This window comes from Nycticebus coucang, chromosome 7 (assembly GCF_027406575.1).
Source record: "Nycticebus coucang isolate mNycCou1 chromosome 7, mNycCou1.pri, whole genome shotgun sequence".
Lineage (NCBI taxonomy): Eukaryota > Metazoa > Chordata > Mammalia > Primates > Lorisidae > Nycticebus > Nycticebus coucang.
This window is the reverse complement of record NC_069786.1, coordinates 44154469-44181366: the sequence shown is the minus strand read 5'-3', so window position 1 is coordinate 44181366 and position 26898 is coordinate 44154469. Positions and strand designations below refer to the sequence as shown.

The following is a 26898-nucleotide window of genomic DNA, read 5'->3' as shown; positions in this document are numbered from 1 at the left end:
CTACAACCACCTAATCTTCGATAAACCAAACAAGAACATACCTTGGGGGAAAGACTCCCTATTCAATAAATGGTGTTGGGAGAACTGGATGTCTACATGTAAAAGACTGAAACTGGACCCACACCTTTCCCCACTCACAAAAATTGATTCAAGATGGATAAAGGACTTAAATTTAAGGCATGAAACAATAAAAATCCTCCAAGAAAGCATAGGAAATACACTGGAAGATATTGGCCTGGGGAAAGACTTCATGAAGAAGACTGCCATGGCAATTGCAACAACAACAAAAATAAACAAATGGGACTTCATTAAACTGAAAAGCTTTTGTACAGCTAAGGAGACAATAACCAAAGCAAAGAGACAACCTACACAATGGGAAAGGATATTTGCATATTTTCAATCAGACAAAAGCTTGATAACTAGGATCTAGAGAGAACTCAAATTAATCCACATGAAAAAAGCCAACAATCCCATATATCAATGGGCCAGAGACATGAATAGAACTTTCTCTAAAGATGACAGATGAATGGCTAAGAAACACATGAAAAAATGTTCATCATCTCTATATATTAGAGAAATGCAAATCAAAACAACCCTGAGATATCATCTAACCCCAGTGAGAATGGCCCACATCACAAAATCTCAAAACTGCAGATGCTGGTGTGGATGTGGAGTGAAGGGAACACTTTTACACTGCTGGTGGGACTGCAAACTAGTACAGCCTTTTTGGAAGGAAGTATGGAGAAACCTCAAAGCACTCAAGCTAGACCTCCCATTTGATCCTGCAATCCCATTACTGGGCATCTACCCAGAAGGAAAAAAATCCTTTTGTCCTAAGGACACTTGTACTAGACTGTTTATTGCAGCTCAATTTACAATCGCCAAAATGTGGAAACAGCCTAAATGCCCACCAACCCAGGAATGGATTAACAAGCTGTGGTATATGTATACCATGGAATACTATTCAGCCATTAAAAAAAAATGGAGACTTTACGTCCTTCGTATTAACCTGGATGGAAGTGGAAGACATTATTCTTAGTAAAGCATCACAAGAATGGAGAAGCATGAATCCTGTGTACTCAATTTTGATATGAGGACAATTAATGACAATTAAGGTTATGGGGGGGGGAAGCAGAAAGAGAGACGGAGGGAGGGGGGTAGGGCCTTGGTGTGTGTCACACTTTATGGGGGCAAGACATGATTGCAAGAGGGACTTTACCTAACAAATGCAATCAGTGTAACCTGGCTTATTGTACCCTCAATGAATCCCCAACAATAAAAAAATATATATATATATAGCTACGCCTTCTTATGCTTTTACTTAACTTTTTACACCTTTTGGCCTTAGTAGGGAAGTTGAGAGCTATTTCAAGAATTCATGTACAAGTCTTGGCATCCTAAGCCCTACAGAAGGACAGACCTCAGTAAATGGGCTCAGTCCTACAGCTGTGCCCCGGCCACACGTGGATGAGTGTACTACATACACATAGTAGCTTCCTCTCGTGTAGGTAATATGGTTATGCATTGGATTAGAAATGTCATGTTTTGGCATAATCAGTCTAAATTTATCTTTAAAGTTTTTCTTAGTAAAGAAAACATTAATCAAATAGACTTTTAAAACTGAAAAGACATGTATATATGTATATATGTATACACACACATATATGTAGGTACACATATGTATCTTTTTCTTTTATCCATTTAGTAAACATTCTTTCAATAAAATCCAAATCTAGTTCTTTGAAAGGCTCAATAATATTGAAAATTTTAGGCAGCTTATGGAGAAAGGAAGGAAAAAAAACATTCTTGAGTACCTACTGTGCATGATGTAAGGAACTAGAAATAAAAAGTAAGTAAGACATGGTCTCTTCCCTAAAGTGATTTCAATATAGTGGTAAAGGTAGTCTAGGTACAAACAGCAAACAGCTAGCAGTTGGTGTAAGGACAATGAATTATGAAGCATTACTAACTCTACAACATTCATTCTTCTAAAAGCTTATAGCTTGTAGTAGGTAGGAAAGCATATTAATGATTATGAAACCATGCAGAGATGTTCCCAGAAATAAGCAAATTTGGAAACACCAAATCTATGAACATTATAGATTGGCCAAGTACCCAAAAAAGCTCAGGAGACAGACAGAGAGAGAGAGAGAGATAGAGAGACAGAGAGAGAGAGAGAGAGAAGGAATGAATGAACACTGGCTTAGGCTTCCTCTACATACTAGGAACTGGGCAATCTCATATTTGGATGACTTTCAGCAAACTCTCCATTCTTGGTTCAGAAATTTCACCTTTCCACAAAGTTCAGTTCTTCCAGAAGCATAAGGTATAGTAGTTATGTCAAGCTTGGAAGAGAAAATAATTAAATTTTACTAATCACCAGCTTTGCAAAGTAAATCTCCAATATAATAAGTAGTACCTAGAATGTCCCTGTTTCCCTAACAAGAGTTTATCACCAACATGTCCACCTCATTTTCCTGAAGATATTCTACTTATCTTTTTTTAAAAGATATATTTCCCTGGGAAATGAAATAATTTTCACTTACACGAGGAAGTGTTTGCCATCCACTTATGATAGCACTGAGACCATTCACTCTGATAATGGATGCAACTTAATACAAGAACCTTTATTCAGGGAACATATTTGAGGGCAAGAGTTAAATACAAATTCATGTAGACTGTTAAAATACATAATCTCTGGAAGCCATCTAAAGGCTGTTTTGCTATTTCTAAAGCAAATAGCGTCAGTGAAGAATAGCACCATTCTGATGGCATTCTTACTAGAGGGGACTTTCTCCTGGTTGGTGGTGGGCTCCCACAGAGTTTTAGAGAGTTTACACTGACTCGAGGGACTGGCAGCTAGACTCGCTCTAACTGGTCCTAGAACTGGGTTCCACTTGAATTCATTTTCACCCAAACAACTTACTTACTCTGCTTGTTAAGATCTTCCATGTCTATTTTAAGTCCTTAGAATATTAATCTTGCTTTGGGAGGACTGAAGATTGCCAGAATTTCAAGTAGCCTTCTGATGAATAAATGATCTCTACTGCCAGCTTGGGTAGAGGTGCTTGGGGGATATTAGAGACCAAAATTCTTTCAAACAAATCCTTATGAAGTACCTTCTGTGTGGTCAACACTGTGATAACCACCATGGACTTTTACAATATAAAAATATCTTTTAGGGTGGCACCTGTGGCTCAAAGGAGTAGGGTGCCGGCCCCATATGCTGGAGGTGGTGGGTTCAAGCCCAGCCCCAGCCAAAAACTGCAAAAAAAAAAAAAAATCCTTTGACCTATAGAACTGGTGACACATGAAATGACTGAAGTAAGAACAGGGCTGAGTATGACTAAGAATTAAAACAAGTTCTACAGGTACAATAAGTGATGATGATAATACCTTGTGGTAATACCTTATTATTATTTAAGAACAAAAACTAAAATACATAGAGTGCTTAAAAACATTTGCATATAATACCTGTTTTGATTTTTTTTTTCTTTTAGAGATAGAGTCTCACTTTATTGCTCTCCATAGAGTGCTATGGCATTACAGCTCACAGCAACCTCCAACTCTTGGACTTAGGTAATTCTCTTGCCTCAGCCTCCCGAGTAGCTGGGACTACAGGCACCTGCCACAATGCCTAGCTATTTTTTTGTTGCAGTTTGGCTGGGGCTGGGTTTGAACCCACCACCCTTGGTATATGGGGCTGGTGCCTTAGACACTGAGCCACAGGCGCTGCCCCTGTTTTGATTTTTTATAACCACATGGTAAAAGAGAAAGTGTATTATTAACCCATTATGTAGATGAAAATACTGTGACTAAAAAAGGTCAAGAGGCTTAGCCAAGTGCATCTTGCAGATAGGCAGCAGAATTCCAGGAAGGTAGCCCCAGTGGCTCTCCCTGTTCTATGATCTTGCTGCCACACCATGCTGCCTCTTGCTAAGCACCATGAGAGGGAGAAGAGGTAAGGACTTGAGGGTCCTATAAAGGATACTGGTGAGTAACAAAAAGGATATAGGGCCTTGTGGGGAAAGGCACATAGGAAGATGGACAAAGAGCATGACCACAGGCTTGGAGGCAGAGACTAGGGACAGAACAACTTAGTGAAATGGATGTGTATCAGAAGGAAGTGGAAAATAGGGTTTGATAGGAAAATTAAATCATCCATGGAGGATTCAGAAACTTGGGAGTTGAGTTTTGGTCTCTCAAGCAATAAGACTCTTTTGCAAAGGAGACTGCCAGGATTCATACAGAGTTAAGGGAGTTGATACAGTGTTGGTGTAGCAGAGGGGTTTCAGGGGTTGAAGTGGGGGAAGAGTCTGGTTTTTGGAATCTGGCGGCAGGGGTAAGTAAAGGCCTGATATAGTTCTGAGACATCAAGGGAGCTTGGCAGAATTCATCATCCAGATTCATTTGCTCTTCTGGTGTCACTGAACAATAGCTAAAGACTCTGGTTACAAGGTATACAGGACATGGAAAAAAGAAGCATGATTGGTGTTTACAAACTTAATATAGATTTAAGTCATTTTAAGTTGGTTCACTTAAAACCTATAAGATATGCTATCTCTAGGATTCAGGATTAACGAAGGTAAAGTTACCTGAATTTTCAGCCCTTCATTTAATACAAGCTTCTGCACTCAGCCAGTCTAGAGTCACGCCCCCTGGAGTTCCAGCCTATGAAGGGGATTGGAGAGCAGTGGGAGGCATTCTGAGGACCTTATCCCCATTTACATAAGAATAGATCTGATTTTAGGATAGCTCACAAAATTTCATTTGGGTGAAGTGTTCCATAGCTTAAAACATCTAGTTGAAGCCCTGCCATAGGCAGTTGTAGAGAAGTAGGATCAGAGAGAGGTCCAGGGCCTGGTCCAAGGTCAAAGAGCAGTTGAGGCCATTTAAACGGCCTTTTCAGGTACATTAACTTGACCATCCAAAGACTTAAAAAGCAAAAATCATTTCATGTACTTTGACACGCTGGGGCCAGGATTCTTTCCAGGCCCTTTGTATGCCTGTGGCAGACACAGCTCCTAGATCCCCTAAGTGGTCAGGACGGAGGATGTGGCCAGCCTGGGCCAGCCTGGGCCTCAGAGCAGCCACCGCCGTGGGGCCTGCTCCAGGTTTCATCCCCTACCTACAAACAAAGCTTAGGGAGCTTCCAGCAATGAAAGAGTCTGGTTAACACCTGCTCTGATTCATTCACATGTCAATGCTTCCTCATTTATTTCATTTCAGTCTCCTTTTGGAGACTTAAGGCCAAAACAAAACAAAAAAGCACCACTGCCAAAAAAAAAAAAAAAAAACTACCTTAAGAAAAGGGCTGCATGTGCCCCACAAAAGTTTTTTTAAAAGTGCTACGGGTTTGGAATTCTCCCTGTTACCAAAGAATTATGACCTAGAAGCAGAGAATCATTAAATCCGGCTGGTTTCATTTGTATAACAGCATATAACATTGTACCAGCTACTGCACTGCCCGCTGAATCAGGAAGTTTAGGGAGAAAAAAACCCCAGCAGAGTCCCTAGTAAATCTGTCTGTTTGTATTCCAATCATAAAAAAGTATTCCCTACACTTTTTCACACAGGGCCTACCATCACCTTAACTATGTTGATCGAGACAGACAAAGTGTCTTTGCTGAAGCTACAGCATTTCTCTTTTTTGACAGCAAACACTGATTAAATCTTCCCACAGAAAAGTTAGGCAAACCAAAGTCCACCTTCTTGCCAGTTTCAAAGGGACAGACTTTTCAATTCTGGTATTTGCATTCCTTATCTTATTGTCAGGAAAAATAAATAAATAAAATTGATTGAATTTTGTAGAAAATTTGTACGGAATTTATAGCTGCTTTTTAGGTTTTAAATTAGGTTGAAAGACTTCCTCCAATTCTATCAATTATCTAAGCTAACTAAAAGAATTCCTAAACCAGCTATGCTTCTTACTGTTAATTTAGAAAAACTGGGGAGAATACAGCTGATACCCAAACCTGCAGGGCTGGATACAAGCTTCACCCTGGCAGGACAGCACCTGATTTAGGACGGAGAATGCTGAGGGGATCAGGACTTTGCTTGCGTGATATTAGTGGCAAGAGACTGTAAATTATGGACAATGAATTAGCAGCTCTCTGTGAACTGATGAACTCCTGGATGTACTGAATGCCTGCTTTAAAAAATAACTCAAAATGACCTTTTGGGCACTCACCAACACTGCTAACTGAAATATATCCTAGTTAGAAATTTAGGGGTAAAATCACATTTATGGCACATGTGCTGATCTGAGCAACAGAGCCTGTCTTTTTTTTTTCTTTTTTTTTTTTTGAGACAGAGTCTCATTATGTCGCCCTAGCTAGAGTACTATGGCATCACAGCTCACAGCAACCTCCAACTCTTGGGCTTAAGCGATTCTCTTGCCTCAGCCTCCCAAGTAGCTGGGACTACAGGCACCCGCCACAATGCCCAGCTATTTTGTTGTTGTTGTTGTTGTAGTTGTTATTGTTGTTTGGCAGGCCTAGGCCAGGTTCGATCCTGCCAACCCTGGTGTATGTGGCTGGCACCTTAGCCACTGAGCTACAAGCACCAAGCCAGAGAGCCTGTCTTTTTAATCATTCCTGTTAGGAATATAAAATCTCCTTCAAGTAAGTCACACAGCTCTCTACATTTCATAAGCAATTCACCAACATGAAAGCTCCAGATTTTATAAGGGTTTCAGCACTGCCAGGTAGCCACTGAGCGTGATTGAGATGGGTCCACTTGGTTTGAGGTTACAATATCTTGTGCTGCCTCTGAAAGTTATCTATACAATTGCAAAGCTTTTTAATTCACATCAAAGGACCTCCAGCATGCCAGGAGAAATCGAGGCTCTCTGACCGCCAGCCTCAAGGCACAAACCTCCCTTCGCATTCTCCTAGAAGGCCCAGCACTCGAGCACTACGGTGGGAAGTGAGAGCAGGTCCCCACATACACGTCTGCCTCTCACCTGCCACTAATCAGTGACTCTGAAATTGGTGTGAACAGCTGGAACTGTCTTTCCTGGCTCCCAAACTTGGAAATCTACCAATTGGCTAATGAAAGAACAATAAATAATCTCCTGATCATTGGCCTAGCCACACAAGAATGAAAACTAATAGAGGTATACTTTAATTTTTGAGCTAGATAAAAAAAATGTAATCTCCATCCTACCAAACTCTAAAGGGCTGCTTTTCTTTCCATCTGGGAAGGCGGAAAGCATGCTTTGTGTAGACTGGCCTGGCCTTTGATGGATTTATTGACAAGACATACTGGTTAGAGTAAATACAGGGATGCATCGTTTGCTGAGAAAGAGAAGAATATATACCACTGTCAAGTTTTCAGGAGCTCATAAAACAGTCAGTAGGCTTAGAAAATCATGCCTGTATGTATTAGTATCAGAAAGAAAGCATTAAAGGCATTTCTCAAATTTAACAGAAAAGAAAATTTCAAAGGCAGGGTGAGTTAGCTGCCAGTGTCTGTCTAAAGTGGACAGACACTCAGAGCTCCTTAACTTTGACAGACTCTGCTCTGTGAACAGGGGATACTTGACATGACCTCAGTCACTTTTCTTGTTTGTTGCTGGCTGAAGGGATAACTGCCTAGACTACAGGGGCGAGAGGAGTAAAGCGGTAGAGAATGGACTTTTAGTTTATTTGCACTGACCTATAGGTAATAGTGATGACATGATGTTGTCTTTGTAATATTTTAGATTTTCAAAAGATGAAAGGTAAATATCAGAGCTCAGACATTATTAGATGGCAACAGAGGCAAAGAACGATGAACCACTGTCTATATGCTCCATTCCACCTAAAAAGATAATCCTGGAAGCCTAATTGCTTCTCTGCCTGAGTATCCACGTCTGTAGCACATAATGGCACACAAGTTATTCTTAAGGTTTGGTGTATCCTGGATTTAACTAGAGTCAGGGATTCCTTGTTCAAATCCTGAATTTAGGAACTGTTAGGATTGTTTAATTGATCCTGAATTTATGAACTATAAGCAAATTGTTTAACTTCTTGGTATTCCCATTTCCTTATCTGTAAGTCAGGAAAGCAGCATGTATATTTCAGACCTATGGTGAGGAGTGAAGCACAAGAAACAGAATTACATGAAATAACTATAAAGTATGTTTCATAATCTCTGGCATACAGTAAGTGCTCAATAAATGTCAGCTCCCTTCCCTTTTCCCCCCCCCACTTTCAATTGTAGAAAAGAAACTCTTCCTGGAAGGCAGCAGGGCCAGGCTGTACAAGCAGATGATGTGGTGCGAGCTTTCTGATTACGCGGTGGCAGACTGAGATGAACCACCATCAGTCCCATAAAGTGGCTCTGCTCACTCGCCTGCTGAAGCTGCTTGTTGCAGGGAATGGATAATGAAGTGCCCAGCAGGGATGAGATTTGCTAGCAGAGCATTAGCCATCTACTGAAATCCCTCACAGATACCACGGCAAAGCATCCTGCTGACTCCTAAAACATGAGCCCTCTAAGCCAGAAACCAATGCTTGAGTTGTTTCATTGCCCCTGGTAATTTACATCCATTTTCTTTACAGAAAAGCAATGCTACTGGCTCCCAAAGAAACAAGATGAAGAGGAATAAGAGACAGGAGGAAACAGCCCAATGGAAGAAGAGCTGAGGTAACCAACTACAGTAAGCATCGTTCCCACCTGCCAGGACACTAAATATACAATCCCAGCTCTGGGAGTCAGCACCTCAGCCAACTGGCTGCACATTTGATGGAAACAAAGATCCAACAAGAGGGGAAAAAGCATTTCCTCATCAAACGAGGAGTCGTCAGAAATACATTTGAAAAAAATGGCATTGTGTTGTTCCAGGTTGATCTCTCCATGCAATGCTAATCAAATTTACTCGGCTCACGTGCTTGGGGGCCATTTCTTGAGCACCAATGCTGCCAACTCCACCTGCAATCTAAAAAACCAGGCTGCATATTTGGTTCCTCAGCTTTCCACAAGTAATAACTGAAACAACGTTTTTCATACCCTGCAAAATGCAAACACAGCTAAATTGATCCCCTTCAAATCTGCACAAGCAATTCCACTGAGGATGAAAGCAGTAAGACATTTGAAAGTGAAGGTGCTTGGATGCCTGGGGGCACAGGGATGGTGGGTGTGAGTCTGAGGAAAGGTCTCTTTTCACTTGAGTTATCCCTGGTGTAAAGCATAGGTCCTAATTTAATTCAAAAGCCTCTTGGGTCCACGCTCCATGCGGCTGCAGTGATGTCTTTCAGAGTCAGACATGCTGCCTTCTGTGGACTCAGGGCTGGCTACCACGCCAGGGTATAGGTGGCTCCCAAACAGGCCCTATCAACTGCCTGTAGTTACCTGTTTCCCCCTGAATGCTTCACTAAAACAAAAAATTAGACATGTTTGCAAGTCTGTGGGTCAAATGGTTGAGGACAGGGCAAGAAACCAGTGGATAACACAACCAAGTGCAAGCCAGGGGCCTGGGGCAAGGAGGTCACAGGGGCAGGAGAACGGCCTATGCAGAACTAGAATCCAGCCTCCAGACAGTTTATCCATGGAGGGTTTGTTCCTTTCTTGGAACATTCTTCCACATTTTCTAAAACTGATGATGGAGCACTTATTCTGTAAGACCCAGTTCAAATTTCATTTCCCTTGTCCTTGAATTCACCAGGCAGTTGTCTGCTCTCTTGGATTACCTTAACTAGGGATTATTTATACAAGGAACACACACACACACACACACACACGTGTGCATGACACACCCATGCCCCATTCCAATGCTTCCCTCGAGGATGGGCCGCACATATGGCAGTGGTCCCGAGATTGTAATGGAGCTGAAAAAACTCCTATCACCTACTGTAGACATCACAGTGTCAAAGCACTCACATTACTCACGTGTCTGTGGTAATAGTGATACAAAGAAACCTACTGTTACCAGCCATGTAACAGTGTAACACACACAATTATGTGCAGTAAATAATACTTGGATAATAACAAAGGACTATGTGCTGGTTTGTGTATTTCCTATACTGTACTTTTTAATTTTTATTTTACAATGTACTCCCTTCTACTTACTAAAAAAAGGGTTGACTGTAAGACCGCCTTAGGCAGGTCCTTCGGGAGATATCCAGAGGAAGGCATCACTAGTTATCACAAGAGATGGCAGGTCCATGGATGTTACCGCCCCTGAAGACCTTCCAGTGGGACAAGATGTGGAGGTGGGCAACAGTGGCATTGATGACCCTGAGCCAGGCGTAGGCTAATATGTATGTTTGTGTCTTTTTTTTTAACAAAAAGATTTTAAAACTTGAGAAAAATTAAATAGCAGATGCTGGCGTGGATGTGGAAAGAGGGGGAACTCTTTTCACTGTTGGTGAGACTGCAAACCAATACAGCCTCTTTGGAAAGAAGTATGGAGAATCCTCAAGGAAGTAAAATTAGACCTCCCCTTTGATCCTTCAATCCCACTACTAGACATTTCCCCGGAAGAAAAAAAAAATCATTTTATCATAAGGACATTTGCACTAGAATGTTTATCGCAGCTCAATTTACAATCACCAAGATGTGGAAATAACCTAAATGCTACCAATCCAGGAACAGATTAACAAGCTGTGGTATATATACACCACGGAATTCTATTCAGCCATAAAAAGATGGAGACTTTACATCTTTTATATTAACCTGGATGGAGCTGAAACACATTCTTCTCAGTAAAGTATCACAAGAATGGAAAAACAAATATCCAATGCCCTCAATACTAATATGAAGCCAGTAGATAATGTAATTCAGGCCCACAGAGGAGAAAAACTCATTTTAATTCAAGTTAGGGGGAGAGTGAATGAGGGAGAAGGCTGGAGGGGGGACTTGGGGGTACTCCCATTGAATAGGCACACCTTTGGGATATGGGACATAACTACAAGAGGGACTCTACCAGCTCGGCACCAGCCATATACACCGAGGTAGGCGGGTTTGAATGCTGCCAGTGCCTGCTCAATAACAATGACAATTGCAACAAAAAACTAGCTGGGCGTTGTGGTGGGTGCCTGTAGTCCCAGCTACTTGGGAGGCTGAGGCAAGAGAATCACTTAAGCCCAAGAGTTGGAGGTTGCTGTGAGCTATATATGATGCCACAGCACTGTACTGAGGGTGACATAGTGAGACTCTGTCTCAGAAAAGGGACTCTACCTAACAAATTCAAACATTGTGACTTCAAATATTATAAAAATATTGTTATAAATGTTGTTCTTAGGGCAGGCGATCTTAACACAATAACTGAGAAAATGCCAGGAAAGCTATGTTAACCAGTGTGATGAAAATATGTCAAATTGTATATAAAACCAGTATATGGGCCCCATGATTGCATTAATGTACACAGCTATGATTTAATTTTAAAAAATGGTACTTTTTAATCTTTGCAACAACTGGGGAGAGGGTATTGAATAATAAAACAAAAAGTCTAGTTTTACAACATCTCAGCTACTATTCCGTACCCTATTGCTGATTTTACTGAGCGCTTGCCTTCTCTTCTGTATACATTTACTCTGTACTACTTTTACGTTGTTAAAGGTAAAATTTGGTGGTTATATGGAAGCTTGTGGAATCAAGTGTGTCTATTAAAACATCAACTATTTGGAAAAAAATTATATAGAAAAAGCTTATAGAATAAAGATATAAAGAAAAATATTTTTGTACAGCTGTACTATGTGCTTGTGTTTTAAGCTGATTATTACTTAAGAGTCAAAAAGTTTAAGAATATTTAAAAGGGTTTATAAAGTCAGAAAGCTAAGATTAATTTATTAATCTTAAAGTTAAGATTAATTTATTACTGAAGAAAGAAATATTTTTGTAAGTTTTGTGTAGCCTGAGTGTGCAGTGTTAAAATCTACAGTGGTTACAGTAAGGTCCTAGGTCCCATTCACTCACCACTCACTCACCAACTTTCCTGGAGCAACGTCCAGGTCTGCAAGCTCCATTTGTGGTAAGCTCTATCTCTTATACTGTACTTTTACTGTGCCTTTTCTGTGTTCAGATGGATTTATATACACAAACACTTACCACTGTGTTACAACCGCCTGCAGGATGCAGCACTGCAGCATGCTGTGCAGGTTTGTAACCTACCAGCCAGCCGGTCCCACGTAGCCCAGCTGTGGAGCAGGCTGTACCATGTACGTTTGTGCAAGTGCACTGTTGTGTTTGTACAATATGAAATTGCTTATATCTCTTCCCTTCATTAGGCTATAAACTTTTTTTTTCTTTTATTGTTGGGGATTCATTTGAGGGAACAAGAAACCAGGTTCCACTCATTGCATTTGTTAGGTAAAGTCCCTCTTATAATTGTGTCTTGTCCCCAAAAGGTGTGGCACACACCAAGGCCCCACTCCCGTCCCTCCTTCCCTCTCTCTGCTCTTCCTTGCCCCATCCCTCCCTCCTTCTCTCGCTCTCTCTCTCCTAAACTTTTTGAAAGCAGGAACCATATCTTGTGAATTGATATTCACAGCAGAGTGCTGTGGCATCATAGACTAGACACCAAAGCGTCACAAATACACATCTCTTCAACTTAGTAAATAAAGGTGCAAATTGATAAGTAGTTGCCTTGTGAGTAAGCAAGCAAGCAGGAAGTGATTAGTTAGGTCTAGTGTGAACCACGGTAAAGGATAGCCAAACAAATCTCCCTGCAATTGCGACATCGTTATAGGCTATTACATCAGTGAGATTCCATATATAGCCTAGATTTTGGAAAGGCGATACACCAAACTTCATGTTGGAAATGATAGCAAATTGTCAGCTGACAAATAATGCTTTCTAATAGACAAGCCTCAACCCTGAATGTCCTAGTGGTATGCTGCACGACCGCCTGCCCTCCCTTCCTTCCTTCCCTTTCCTTCCCTTCTTTCTCTCTTTTGATAAAACATTTTTAACAACTACTTCAATGAAGATATGAAATCTTCTTATGAAATCTACTGATGACACAAAGCCAGGAAAAGCAGCTAGTACATTTCCTAATAGAATTAAGATCTAAAATAAGGCTTGAAGACTAAATAAGACATTAAATATAAAGTTATGCATTTGAGTTCAAATAATCAACAGCATAGGCACAGAATAACCAAGACCCTGCTGGACAGCAATTAGCCTATATGAATTATAAGTCATTATGAACACCATGTCTTTTTTAGAAAATATAGTAATCATGCTGCTGCACAACTGAGCTTCATCTTTAGATAACAATATTGGCCTTTAAAAAAAAGTCTTCTTCAGGAGTTTTCCAGAGAAACAGAACTTACAAGATGTACACATACAAAGATTTATTGAAAGGCATTGGTGGATGAGATCAGAGACCAGTGAGCCCCATCTGCCATCTGCAAGCTGAGATCCAGGAAAGCTGGTGGTGCGGTACGGAGGCCTGAGGGCCAGGGGCCGTGCTCTGAACCCTCATCTGAGTCTGCAGGTCTGAGGCACAGGGCCACTGAGGGCAGAAGATCCCCATCTGTGCTCAGGTAGGCAGTCAGAGAGCTCGGATTCAGTCTTCCTCTGCCTTTTGTCCATTCAGACCCTTGGTAGATTGGATGGTGTCCACTCACACGGGGAGGACCCTCCACAACTCAAATGCTAATCTGTCTGGAAACACCCTCTCAGACCCTCCCAGAAATAGTGCTTTGCCCCCTGTCTGGGAAGCCCAGACCATCACGGTGAGTCTGATCACCTTTGGACTAGTACACCCTGTTTTGATTAGGAAGCCCACAGAAACAGACATCCTGGTTGTACCTGCAAACTTGACACACTCACATTTTACATCAGCTGCAGTGTGAAATCACCTAACTCGGGAGCGCTTTGCCCCTTTACACCCACACATGTGGTCAAGTAGCTTTTGTGGCTCGCGATGACTGGTCTGAGGGAGGAGTATCCTGCTGCTGACACCTTCATGTGAGGAGGCACATGGAAAATGAGGCAGAAACGAGCCACAAAGGCAAAGGGTGAAACAATAAGCCTGTGAGGCGGAAAGTAGGAGCCTAGACTGAAGACCCACGGTTCAGAATGGAGAGGGGTGAGCACCGGGCCATGGCTCCTACACAGACGGCTCGTTTTCACTGCATATCCTGGGGAAGAAACCACAGAGTGCATTTTGGGAGTAGAGATTTTCTTCCTGACCCAATGCAACCACTCTTTCTGTAGCAGCAACAGCCCTAACAATCTGATTCTCTAAAAAGTGGAGAACAGCACTGAAAAAAAATTTTTATTCAAAACCTTTCCCCCCATCCACATATTGCTGCAAATATATGGTCTTTCCTGAGTCTCCCTTTAGATGTCTCCTGCCTTCCACTTCATACACACAAGACAACAAAAATAGGCTGGGGCTGCAGGTTCCCTCTCCCCAACAAATAATGATCAGGAAAAAAAAGCCCTCATCGAAGGAATGAGAAAAACAGAATTCCTACCCTTCAGTTATAAAAACTGAAAGGAAAGGGAAATTTTATAGACTAAGAAAGTGATGAAATGAAGAGAAAGACATCAAGTCTACCCAAAAGGTGATAAAATATTTTATTTGTTTTTTGGTTGTGAAAAAGAAAATAAATCATTAAAATGACTGGCACAATGCCTCAAGGATAAGGGCATAGAATAGGACGTGGCTATAAATGTCGTCACAGTAATAAAAAAGTTGGTTTTGTTTCTTTACCATTTGTCTGGGCTGAGCCTTCTTATTTCAACATAGGAATCATGGCAACAGTGAAGTTAACCTGCTCCCGGGAGCACATTATCGCTCTCCACGCAGGCCCTGCCACGAGGCCCAGCGCAGCTGCTCCCCCCTGAAACTAGGTTTCTATCTCACTCTGACCCTACAGGACATGCCGTCAAAGGCTGGGGCTTCAGGATTACCATTTGTTTTATTTTCACAGCCACTAATCATTTCACGTATACCTCCTTATAAAACATTTATTTTTCTTAGTCCTTAGAATTGCAGATGTAGAAGATAAGGTTGCTGCCCCAAGGAGGTCAGTCTACAGTCTAAGGGGTCTCGGATTAATTCTGATGTTGTTCAATAGTGTATTTCAAGTGCTTGAAGACAGAAAAAGGTAAGGGAATAGCTGTTATAATACTGACTGTTGGTTTTATCTAAACCCAGGAAGGATTAGTTAAGAATTTGTAGAAGAGGTAGGATTTTCTATTCACCCACAAACTCCCACCCATTATTTTACCCGGAATATATTCTTTTGATTTTCTACATGTCATGTTCTCTCATGATGGCTCAACTACGTCTCAAAATACAGCTCTTGCTCAAAGCTAAGTTTCTCTAGATCTGTAATAGGTATAAATATTAAGAATGTGTCCCCTGGGCAATTGAAGCAACACCAAAAACACATTATTGGGATCTGATCAAACTAAAAAGCTTCTGCACAGCCAAGAACACAGTAAGTAAAGCAAGCAGACAGACCTCAGAATGGGAGAAGATATTTGCAGGTTAATGTCCCTGACAAAGGTTCAATAACCAGAATCCACAGAGAACTCAAATGTATGAGCAAGAAAAGAATAAGTGATCCCATCACAGGCTGGGCAAGGGATTTGAAGAGAAACTTCTCTGAAGAAGACAGGCGCACGGCCTACAGACACATGAAAAAATGCTTATCATCCTTAATCATCAGAGAAAAGAAAATCACTTTGAGATACCATCTAACTCCAGTAAGATTAGCCCACATCACAAAATCCCAAAACCAGAGATGTTGGCGTGGATGTGGAGAAATGGGAACACTTCTACACTGCTGGTGGGAATGCACACTAATACATTCCTTTTGGAAAGATGTTTGGAGATCACTTAGAGATCTAAAAATAGACCTGCCATTCGATCCTACAATTCCTCTACTAGGTATATACTCAGAAGACAAAAAATCACATTATAACAAATATATTTATACCAGAATGTTTATCGCAGCCCAATTCATAATTGCTAAGTCATGGAAGAATCCCAAGTGCCCATTGACCCATGAATGGATTAATAAGTTGTGGTATATGTACACCATGGAATATTATGCAGCCTTTAAAAAAAGATAACTTTACCTCTTTCATGTTTACATGGATGGAGCTGGAACATATTCTTCTTAGTAAAGTATCTCAAGAATGGAAGAAAAAGTATCCAATGCACTCAGCCCTGCTATGAAACCAATTTATAGCTTTCTTATGAAAGCTATAACCCAACTATAGCCCAAGAAGACGAGGAAAGAGGAGAGGGAGGGTAATTGGTGGGACCACACCTATGGTGCATTTTACAAGGGTACATGTTAAATTTATTAAGTGTGGAATATAAATGTCTTAACATAATAACTAAGAAAATGCCGTGAAGGCTACGTTAACCAGTTTGATGAAAACATTTCAAATTGTATATAAAACCAGCACATTGTACCCCATAATTGCATTAATGTACACAGCTATGATTTAATTAAAAAAAAAAAAAGAATTTGTCCCCTTAGGAAAACAAAAAAAAATTGAGAATTTGTAATAACCTGAACTGTGAAATGAACTAAACCTGTATGCTAATCAATACTGATCTCTGTAACTACTCACACTTCCAAACTTAATCTAGGCTAATTTAGTCTCATATTTGTCATCACATCATATACAGCAGGACCTAAGAATAGCATAGAGCTTAGTGATGTGATAGAAGACAGGTGGTATTTGTAAAATGGACATGACTCCAGCCACCTCTCAGTTGTACTTGTCTATGATGGCTCTTGTCATGTGCAAACGCTCTCTCAGTATGGCCACAAGAACACAGCCCGAACAGGGTTTACCAAAATCCCCACTGAAGACTCAGTGATCAACATCCGGCACTAGTAAGAAAGTACAAGGAAGAGGTGCCCCTAAATCACCATCCATTTTAATATTTTAATAGCTCTATCTTTGTCCATGAGATCAATACCGTGCAGGCTGGAGAGTCTGGTCACTCGTGTAACCATTTCACACTGTCTTACGATGGACACATTTGACAATACTGGCCAATACAATTTCTCAAATAGACATATGACCAAAGACCTGGTCCTGTGAGATATCTTTCCAGAAGAAGCCAGGACTCCATGTCCAGGGCATATTTATATAATTCCATATTATTAAACAGGAGCCTTAGCCCTAGACTTTGATTGCCTAAAGAGTCTTACTCAGTGCAAACCAAGATGCGCCAGCTTGGATGACTCAAGGGGAGTGGTAATGATGGGATGAGTAATCATTCTCTTGAAGTCACTAGTTAGGATAAGAGCAGTTCTTCATTACCTGATGGGACAAGTTTCTTAGGCTGGTAGAGAACAGAACAAATAAATCAATGTCACTTTCCTCCCTAATGTCTTAAAACCCTGTATTTAAAGTCTGCATGCCAGCTCACAAATCAAGGAAAGCTATCCACAAAACTATCCACTTGGCCTCTGGTAATAACAGGGATTGACTGGAAGTAGGTGGGAAATGGCAGAGAAGACATTTGTAACTTTAGTTTTAGAAGAGAAATCCTAGAGAAACCCTGGCTGGTTTCTGCTCTTAGTTACTGGGTTGGCTATCTTCGGAATTCTTTGCATAATACAATGTCTTACTGAAACGGGCCAAACAGGCATGTCGACAAGGGAAATGAAAGCCTCTAACATGGCAGTGCAGTTTTAAAATTTTACAGTTCAGATTCTCACCCCTTTGAGAGTCATAACCAGTCACAGAGTGGATCCATGAACACATTAGAGATTCCAGTTTCCAGCCTAATTTGGATTAGTTCCATATTGGATTACCCCACTAGTTCCATATTGGATTACCATAATTTATCCTTTTGAGAGAGATGAGTTAAAATATTGTTCAATTAGAAATTAAGTACTACTAAAAAATATAGAAAAAATGGATTTAATAGATGGCAAGTAACTGTCTACATTACTGCCTCACAGTAGAGTTCTGTTGGCTCATTTCTAAATAGGTTCATACCATGCATGATTTCGGCAACAATCTGTTTGGGTATGTTGCTAAAGCTCCAAAGTAAATTTAATAGAGCTTGACCACACACCCGATCAAAGCATACCTGAGGCTTAAATGCCAAAGAGAAGGTAGGCCCCTATGATCACAGTCCATGCTGCAGATTATGTTATCAGCCAAGCACATCATTCATTCCTTGGCCATCCGGTGGCACCACACCTGGTGGTTACACAGATCCCCACAGAGCAGGAACAACCTTGACCCTTTTCATTCAGAGAACAGGGGTGAGAAACACAGCTATTAAGTAGACAGAATTCAATATTATTCCCAGTTTAAATGTGGACAATGATGTCAGGAAGAACAGGCAGATTGGGCGTGTGCCTGCCATGTTTAGACACAGAGCAGGTTTTTAATCTATTCTAGAACAACTTCTTGAGGATAAAATTGGAAGAGAGCTTAAGGTGAAATCTGGGATGCTATGCTTTAGGTGGATTATTGGTAATGACCTGTGAAGAAGCCACCCCTGTGGATTATGAGAATGCCGCTGAAGTGGCCGCCACTGTGGGTTAGAACCTGACTACTACGAGTGCAGATACGTCAATACGCTTGCTAACCACTCAGAGTAGTTATCCAGCTCTGTCTTCCTTGCCAAGAGGCAGCCTAGAGCAAAATTATTTTTTTCTTTCTCTAACTCCCTTTCTATATTTATTGTTAAGCAATCATCTTAACTGCAGGAAAAAAAGAGATGGGGGGAGGTGTCTACAAACTTTCAAGTATTGTCTTCCTGCAATACTGGTCATAAAACCAATAAGACAAGGGAACAGTTAAGCTCAAGCATCCCAGAGTGAGTCAAAACTGAGTCAAAACTGCCGTGATTTCAAGGAAATGCCAAGTCTGAAACATCCTCTGATAAAGTAAATAAAACCTCCCCTTACCCACGCCCCCGGTGGTGAACCACAATCTTCTAAGCCCACTAAATTGTACCTGTTTCCACTGTCCTGGAAGGCCCAGCTGTCTCTAACTATAACCCCCAACATACACACATACATCCTTCCCCTGGGCACCATAAGTCCTCCTAAATAGATAATATGAGCAAAAGCCAAAGGCAAACTCATGTTAATCAAACAAAACTACTGAAAAGCAAAGCTACAGGTGTTGGTAGTCCTGGTTCACCAGACAGAAGGGTGCAAAAGAGGTGCCGGTCACTGGTCTGTGTGATACATCACAGGAAGCAATTAAGTTTATGGCAGGGGCAGAACAGCTCCAAGGGCCTCGGAAACAAAAGGCGCTTCCTGCCTATGGTCTGTTCTGGGGCATCCTGTCATAAAGGCAAGGTCCAGCTACTTAGCGTACAGCCCTGTTTGGACACAGAGCCAGCCCAGTCTCTACTGCAGAGACCTGCCTGTCAGGTTTCCACTTCTGTGCCAAGGGATAAACTGTCCCAGCTGGTGTGAATAAGAAAAGAGGGAAGTAAGCCTCCACAACAAAAAACACTTCGTGCTGGAGAGGATTATAAACTCTTCAAGATTTGTTGAAGGAAAAGATTATGGAGGTAACAGAGTTTCCACGGGTATGAGGAAAATTTCCCCAGGATGACAATTAAGAAAACTGTCTGACAGGGAAGTTCCTGGTGTGGGAAGGCGAGGGATGATGGGAGGGGAGGGCTACTCTGCAGCCTGGGTCTCCCTAGTCGCCAGGCCATGTTCTGTCCTCTTGGACAGGACTGTGCGTGTCCACATTGCCCACCTTCCCACTCACATTCATTTCAGCTTGAGTCTGTGTTAGTGAACACGTAAGTTCTCTTGTATGCACAGTTGAAGGAAATGTTCTCAGCAGCAGGGGACTGATTCCAACCTGAGTCCACATAAGAGGATGAGGATGTCAGAAGGAGGCTAGTCAAGAGACAAAGATGGGATTTCTGGGACAGAAGAGGGTAGGTAGCCAGAGTGACTTCCCCTAGGCCTGAGAAAGGTGGTCTCTCCTCAGCTCCTGGGTTAAATGCAAAGTGAGACGTGCCTATCCTGAGACGCCAGTTAATCCTTGCTCCAAATATGTCCCAGGCCCCTCAGACTGAGGAAGGGGCTGAGGCCCACTGTTAAGATACAGGTACTATGCACCCACAGCTGAGAGGAGGACCTCAAAAATGTTGGTGACCTTTGTCACTTTCTTAAATGAACCACTTGTTCTACCTAGAGATTAGATTGAATTTAGATCCACAAATACCAGATTTAAAAAAAAAAAAAAAAAGGGTGTCAGCTCACGCTTTCTCTGAGATAGTTCTTTTCTTTTTTTTTTTTTCCTTTTGTGGTTTTCGGCCAGGGCTGGGTTTGAACCTACCACCTCCGGCATATGGGACCGGCGCCCTACTCCTTGAGCCACAGGTGCCACCCCACCTGAGATAGTTCTTAAACAAGGCTTTCTGACCACCTGAAGCCAAACCCAAGAGGTCATCTGAAAGCCTTTGGAGGGCTTTATTAGATATTCTCATTCTGCAAACCCTCCACCCCAAACCCCATTCCCAATAGATACTGCTGGGCCCAGGAGAATTACTCTCTGTTCCATGAGATCATAAGTATTTCTATGACATCAAATTAGGGTCTCTATAATACAACTAAACCCATTTTTGGTCGCATGGGTATACCCAGAAAGGACTAGCAACCGCCTCCAAACAGCCAATTCCCATTCCAAACAGCCAATTCCCATGTCTCTAGAAAAACCACATGGTCCAAGACAGAACCCTGCTAAGAGTCAGGAAGATTTGGTTCCCATTAACTTGAGAAGCACTTGGAGTTAATACCCAGACCTGAAGCCTGACCGCCTGGGGTATGGAATCCCAGGTCTGCCACTTAGTAGCTGTATGACTTTCAGGGAAGTTACTTAACCACTCTGTGTGTCAGTTTTCTTACCTATAAAAATAATACCTATTATAGAGATAAAAATAATACCTATTCATAAGACTTTATAATGATTAAATGTGTTATGCAAAGGACTTCAGACAGCACTTGCCATAGAGTAAGAACAATATTAGTATTTGATGTTATTATTATCTTTGTTTTTAATGTTTATTTTGTTATATTGGGGGGCATATAATGAAAGACCTCTGTTTTCTCGGCTGCTTTGTGTCTCAGATGGGCTAACAAGACCATCTGTGCTCTGGGATTTTCTGAAGACAAAATTTTTAAATTTTAAAATAATTTCAGATTTCTTTTATATTAAAGTTAAGAACCTGTGATAATTTCTTGCAGCTACTTCCATTAAGTGGCAGAATGCATTTCAATCACCTCTTCTTGAACCTGGGCTGGCCCTATGACTTCTTTGGCCAACAGATTATGGCAGAAGTGAGGGTGTGTGATTTCTGAGTCTATGCTTCAATCTCACAGCTTCCACTCTTATCCTCTTGTCATGTAAAGGAGGCTGAGCTAGCCTGTTGGAGGGAAGACCACAGCAAAGAGGAGCCATCCTGGCAGCTGAGGGCCCCTACACCAACCAGCTTCTGGGTACCACCTGAGTGCAATGATATGAATGACCCCAGGTGAGACTGGCAGAAGAACTACCCGCTTAAACCCAGCCCAAATTGCTGACCCAGCGAATCATGAGGACCTAAAATGATTGTTTTTTTAGACACTAAGTTTAGGGTAGTTTGTTATGCAATAGATGATTGATACAGAGCGCTTATACAACAGAAGCTTTATTGTCAATAGCATTTTAAACACACACACAACACTAGGTCATTTGTCTATTTGGTAACAGGTTTATCAACTACCACGTAGTGCTTCAAAGCTCTCATCCCACCCACCTCAGATCAGTGCAGGCAGTGAAGTCAGTACATTAACTTGGAAAAAGCTAAAACCAATTAACAAGCAAATCTAAGGAAAGGGAAGCAAGCTTTTTACACCAAGGCAGGTGCCCAAGTCCGGTCTTTGTACAAGGATATGGTGGGAATGCAGATTTTGTTCCTTCTTGTCTGCAACAGAATATAGAACCAGCAATGCCAAGATTTGACCCCCAATGTCACAGGTCCTGGACATTGCACAGTGATGTGGGCTGACACCTCCATGGCATGAGTAAACCAGTTCAAGGGCAACATCATCAGGTAAGACTAAGAAGAGCCAGTCAGAGCCAATCTCAGATTCTCCACAGTCCAGATACATGGCTCTAAGAATGCAGGAAGACCCAAATGCCTTGATTTTTTTCCCTCCTGATGAAAGCAAATAAAGGAGGTCAGGATATGCCACCCCAAAATACGTCACATATGTATGATTACTTTGCACTGAAGGCAAACAGCAAATGCAGCAAAAGGCATTTGAAAAACAGTAAATGAACAGAGGCTGTCTCTGAGCTCCCTTTATCTGCCCAAAGACAGATCCTTCAAAAAGAACTGAAGTCATCAATCCCCTCCCTAGGAGTTTCAGCAAGCAGGAAAGATTAACTCTTATCACAGCAGCAGAGATGAGAACACACACCACACCCAGACACAGACTCTCATATCTCCTGTCTATTCTTCTAAGGGCCCGTCTATCTTTCCCCCAAATCATTTACTCTCGTCTAAATTGTCTACATCCCTCTTCCCCGCTTCCCTATAAAGAGAGTATTAAGCTCCTAAATCTCACTGTTTCCTTGGGTATTATTACATATCATAAGTTGATAGATCTTTTCTCCTGTTAATCTGCCTGATGTCAGTTTATTTCCTAGATCCAGTTGTTGACCCCAGAGGCTAGAGTGAAAGTCTTCCCACCCCAACATTATAAGCTTTGATTTTGCTATGGCCTAAGAAAAAGGCTACCTTCCTCTATAATACTAAGAAAGAAAAGCTTATATTCTCTCACCTGTAACATAAGGAAGGAATGATAATCAACTCTAAAGAATTATCACTGTGAAAAATGTCATAAGAGGCTTTGGAAGCTTAAGTACCTATTTGATATAAACAAAGCTACCATCTACACATCTATAGTGAACTTATCCTTCAACAAAGGTGTCAAGAACGTACAGCAGGGAAAGGACAGTCTCTTCAATATGATGCTGGGAAAACTGGAAATCCATATGTACCCCGTTTCCCCGAAAATAAGACATCCTCTGAAAATAAGACCTACTTACAGGAAAGATAAGACGTCCCCTGAAAATAAGACCTAGCGCATCTTTGGGAGCAAAACTTAATATAAGACACTGTCTTATTTTCGGGGAAACAGGGTAGAAGAATGAAACTAGACCCCCTATCTCTCACCACACACAAAAATCAAATCAACATCAAATCACCACGTACAACAGTCAAATCACCAGACACAACTATTAAATCAAAGACTTAAATCAAAGATGTAAAACTATGAAACTACTAAAAGAAAACATTGAAGAAATGTTTGAGGACATTGGTCTAGGCAATGCTTTCTTGAGTAACACCCCCGAAGCACGAACAACGAAAGCAAAATTGGACAAATGGGATCACCTCAAGCTAAAAGGCTTCTGGCACAGCAAGGGAAACAATCAATCAAGTGAAGAGACAACCCACAGGAGAAAATATTTTCAAACTACCCATCTGGCAAAAGATCTGATGTAAGGTGATCTAATAACTCAACAGGGAAAAAAAATCAAATAATTTGCTTTTAAAAATGGACTAAAGATCTGAATAGACAAAAGAAGACATATGAATGACCAACAAGTATATGAAAAAATGCTCAATGTCTTTAGTCATCAGAGAAATGCAAATCAAAGCTAAAGTGTGCAATCATCTCACCACAGTTAAAATGGCTTTTATCAAAAAGACAGACAATAATGAATCCTGGCAAGGATATGGAGAAAGGGAACTCGTGGACACTGTGGGAATGTAAATTAGTGCAGCCACTATGGAACAATATAGAGGTTCCTCAAAAAACTGGAAATACAACTTCCATAGGATCCACCGATTTTACTGCTGGTCATACATCCAAAGGAGGGGAATTCAGTCTGTTGAAAAGAATTCTGCACTCTCATGTTTATTGCAGCATACTCACAACAGACAAGATTTGGAATGAATCTAACTATATATTAAGAAATGAATGGATAAGGAATTTGTGGTACATATAGACAATGGAATAGTATATAAATTTAAAATGTAAAACTTAAATACACAGTAACTATGTGAAGAAACGATATACAAGATGAAAAACCACAGTTAGCAAATTACACTAAAGAGTTAATGACTACAACTGATATCTCTTCAAATTGGGCGATTTTTATTTTTAAGTCCTTTTGTTCTTCTCCACAGCCCAAATATTCTTCAACTACTGGCATATTTCTTAATTTTTTGCTACCTCAATGCAGAAAAGATAAGATGTGAACAGTAGAAGAGAATGTGAGCAGGTATGAGCAGGTATGAGGTCCTGTAGAGCACAGCCTTAGGTGACCATGTGGACCCCAATCTGTGCCATTCAGTGACTCACATCCCCATTCCGCCACTTTTTTTGGCTTGGCAGTCTAACTTTGGCAATTCACCTAATCTCTTTAAAACTTGATTTCCTCAACTGTAAAAGGAAGGTGGCTGTTAATAGAACTTTCCTTGCAGAAATGCTGGGCAGATCAAGAGAGATATTGCAGATGAAATGGTTAATCTGCTGCCTGGTACACAGCAGGAGCCAACAAATGGCAGCTATCATGATGGTGGTGATAGAAATGGATAATATTAGAGTTTTTTAAATCGCCATTGTTATCATTATTAATTACATTCCTAACACTGCCTTTAAACCTGTTGCTAATGAGAAGTTTCTTTGCCTTGGAAGATGACCCAGTGATCTCCACATGTCTCACCGCTGGACAGTCATGCCGCTGATCTTCATAATTTTGAGGTTTATTAATAGCAGACTTTTAAGTTAAAGTAAAGGCCCACATACCACCCAATATGCCCTGGAGAAAAGAGTGATGATACCATACAGATTTCTACTTGTTTTCCTGGGCCTAATTAGGATAGTACAATGTCATCCATTTAAAAAAGCAAAGAGTAAGGCATCTTGGTAGCTAGTATACAGAATTCTACTTTGTTCTTGAAACATACAATTATCTGTAACAAACATGGATGCTAATAATTCAATCTGCTCTTTAGACAGAAACAGGAATATAAACATAGCCTGGCCCAATTAGCTCCTAATCTTAGACAATTTCCTTTGGATGTTTCCTCCCTCCCTTTCACCCATCAGATGCCAAGTGGGAGGTCTGTTTGCAAGGCAGAGGGACCCTGGGCTGGGAGGTGACAGCCCTGATAGCCAGAAAGATGTCTATTCGGCAGACTCTGATCAATCCCGGAAGCCTTAGAGGCATTAGTTGACATTTGCAGCTAACCTCGGAAAACTGATTTCTTCACCAGGAAATTTGGAGACGGGTCTAATAGTCTAACCAGTCCAGCCTATGTATTTATGCACCACACCTTCAACGAAAAGGCAAAATGAACAAAGTAAAAAGCACGCATCAACAAAATGCACAACTCTAAATGTGCCCAGACCTCTGCTGTTATCTCTTTGTTGGGGGAACACTCTCATCCAGTTTTGAATCAGTAAATATTTTCGAAGGGTTACCATTTAAATGTCCTGTAATTATAAATGCCCAACAATTAGTGCACACATGCACAAAGTGTATTCTACAATGTATTTCATTTAACACAGATGCTTTTAAAGATTTTTCCCCACCCCTCATAGGTCTCCATCCATCATTGAGAAGGTTACTCTGAATAGGTTCTATTTTAATTAATACAGTGTCTTCTATGGTAAGTAGAGATATCTTTGATCCATTAACCACTTTCTGGGCATGGAGACTCTCCCCATGGGTTCACCAGAAATGTAACTCAAGCCTAAACCAGGCTTCCAAATCCCCAAACCACAATAAGCAGTGAGGCATTCAGATGGGACAGGAAACTTGTCAGGGGAACAGGAAAAAGACAGCGTCCCCAGGTGTTCAGGAGTCCACAGGGATCTCCAACAACCTAATCCCACGACCACAAAGGAAAAGCCAGGGGTTGTTCATAATAGCTGCAATTCTTACCTTGAGAAGAAGGATGTGGTGTCGGTCTCTTCTCTGGAACAGTGAAGAGCTTTATGCACAAAGTAACCAGCCCACAAAGTCAAAAAAGATAAGGTAAGAGCTACTGCTTTTAATGAGTTACTGACAACCAGAACGTTTTCTAACTAAAGGCAGGTTTCCAGAAGTTTGGAGACATTTCAGAACAGAACAGCAATATAATCAACTGAACAATATCAAATGCATGAAACCCCTGGACTCGGTCAAGGTGAACCATTAAGGACAGAGAGTATGTGCTAGCGTTTTATTAACACACACCTGGGCCCCATCTGATTGGAAATGGAAATAATTGGTGAAATCATACATCACATCACATCCCTCCACAAAATGTCTGTTTACCAAAGAGCTGGCAGAACTTTGTGTAACACTGACATTCATCGGGGTATTTGGCAGGCCAGGACATTCACACGTTCACACATTACACACATCCACAATGAGGACTCTGTGCCATCTCACCAAACCTGGCTTGGAAGACAGCCCTCCCCAGCTGATGAAATAATGAATCCAGATGAGGAGGTGGGAAGGAATTGGAATCTTTCCCTACAAGCCCTCGCATAAGCAAATATAAAAGATGATATGCCCACTTTTAAGAAAAATCAGTTATACATTGATCCCTGTCTGAGATGGTTATTTTTATGTGTCAACTTGGCTAGGGGGTGATGGTACTCAGTCATTTGGTCAAACATCAGTCCAGATGCTGCTGTGAAGGTGTTTTTAGATGTAATTAACATTTCGAATTAGTAGACTTTGAGTAAAGCAGATTACCTTTCATTCATGGGTACATCTCCCTCAATTAGTGAGGCTTTACGAGAAAAGACTAAGGTTCCCCCCAAAAGGAATTCTTTTCTCCAGTCTACCTTTGAACTCAAGATTGCAAGAGCAATATTTCCCAGTGTCTCCAGCCTGCCGACCTGCCCTCTAACTTCCCATTTGCCAGGCCTTAGCAATCTTACGGGA

The 26898-nt window shown here is 41.2% G+C and overlaps 1 protein-coding gene across 16 annotated transcripts in view; it reads right to left on the bottom strand.

Annotated features, from left to right (window-relative positions):
- The window catches only part of LYPD6B (LY6/PLAUR domain containing 6B), a 202832-nt gene that overhangs the window by 39636 nt on the left and 136298 nt on the right, over nucleotides 1-26898 (bottom strand). The window contains exon 1 of one of the 16 annotated variants that reach the window (XM_053597349.1): nucleotides 25906-25949. The exons of the other annotated variants lie outside the window; for them this stretch is intronic. The gene's annotated coding sequence lies outside the window, so the exon portion shown is untranslated. Of the gene's footprint in view, nucleotides 1-25905; nucleotides 25950-26898 lie in introns of those variants that run through there. 16 annotated transcript variants of the gene reach the window in all.